Genomic DNA, 1,759 nt, shown 5'->3' on the forward strand with positions numbered 1-1,759 from the left:
TCTTTGTTTTATATCATTTTCTCATAATAATTATATATCTTTTCTTTAATTATTTAGAATCATTTTTACTATACGCAGGTTTGTTCAATCAATTACAGAAAGTGAAAAGAAAAATGTGTCAACTTACTACAACAACTATTCAAAGTATAAACGAGATATTAAACCAAGGTTCGTCACTGCATGAATGAGATTTGGTATATTTTAAGAGGAGCAAATGGACTGTTTATCAAACTATTTATTATGAGTATCTCAAATATATCTTTTTGATTATGCTTGTAAATATTATTATTTAAATATCTAGAAGGTTCAATTTTACTTAATAAACATCGTGTATGTGTTTCGTTTTTTTTAAAAAAATTTATTGATTTATTTTCTTTTTTGTTCATTATTTTATGTAAAAATAAATAAATTCTTTGTGTGTTTTCGTAGGTGGTTACGAAAATGATAAATTGTTCATGAATAAGAAATTAAGAATGCTGAAAGAAAATTTTCTCGCCGTATACACTTTAGTTGATTATTGCTTTCATTGATATTACTTCTAACCATTTAAATATCAGAAGGCAGGCTTAATCTTAGTTTTAAAAAATAATGCCAATAAAATTATATTTTCTTCTGGACAAACTTTATTGGTTGAGAAATGAAATCAAACTTAATTTCGACATATTTAAAGTTTCAAATTTAGTTCCAACTTAAAAAAGAGTGAATTGTGTTTTTCAAATTAGAATGATCTCATTTTAGTATGTGTTGAATTTGTATTTTACATGAGTAATTTGAATGTAAGTTATTATAAATAGTTTAACAAATCAAAAAACTTAAGTTGAATTATCATCACAATTTTTTATTTTTTCAAAATATATGGGAGCTTGTAATTTAAAATCTATAGCTATATATATTTATATAAAGTTGGACATAAACAAGGTGATGTTAGATTATTTAAAAAATAGAGCACAATATTTAACTAGCAACAAGAACTAGAGAAACAAGAAAATAATTCAACATAGGAAAGATTGAAGGAAGTAACTAAACAAAAAGAGGAAGTAGGATTAGGAGATAATATCTCAAATGGTCACTCAACTATGAATAACTTTTTCAAAAATTCACTCAACTATGAGTAGTTTTCTCTGAAAGTCACTCAACTTTGTTTTATAACACAAAAGTCACTCAACTATGTGTAGTTATCTTAGAAAGTCACTCAACTATGAATAGTTATCTTAGAAAGTCACTCAACTATTAGTAATTCTACATAAAAACGTCACCCAACCAATTTAAAGAATTTTTTCATTAATTTTTGTTAACTTGAAATTTTTATTTTAAGCTAAATTTTTAAGAAATAAAAAGATCTTCATTATAAACTTTTTATTGACGTGTCCCACTAAAATTAAGTAATATATAATATAACAAAATTTATAACTATAGTTAGTAAAACAAACTTATATCTAAAGTACCAATATAAATTATAAATATAAAAACACACAACTCAGTTACGCATTTTATATAAAAAAATTAGCTTATAATTGAGTAATCAGTTAATTATATATGTCTACGTTTGAACAATAGTTAGACAATTATAAAGATTCCAATGTTTCTAATTATATGTGAAAAATTAGAGTAGCAAATTATGTCGTCATATTTGAGTGATTGCTTTAAATATTATTTTAAATGCATATAAAATGAAGTGATCTTGATAAATATATATTTCTATATAATTTTAGTGGGGTGCATCAATAAAATGATTAAAATTGACACTTTTTTTATTTTT

The sequence above is a fragment of the Solanum tuberosum genome, unplaced genomic scaffold (assembly GCF_000226075.1).
Source record: "Solanum tuberosum cultivar DM 1-3 516 R44 unplaced genomic scaffold, SolTub_3.0 scf01329, whole genome shotgun sequence".
NCBI lineage: Eukaryota > Viridiplantae > Streptophyta > Magnoliopsida > Solanales > Solanaceae > Solanum > Solanum tuberosum.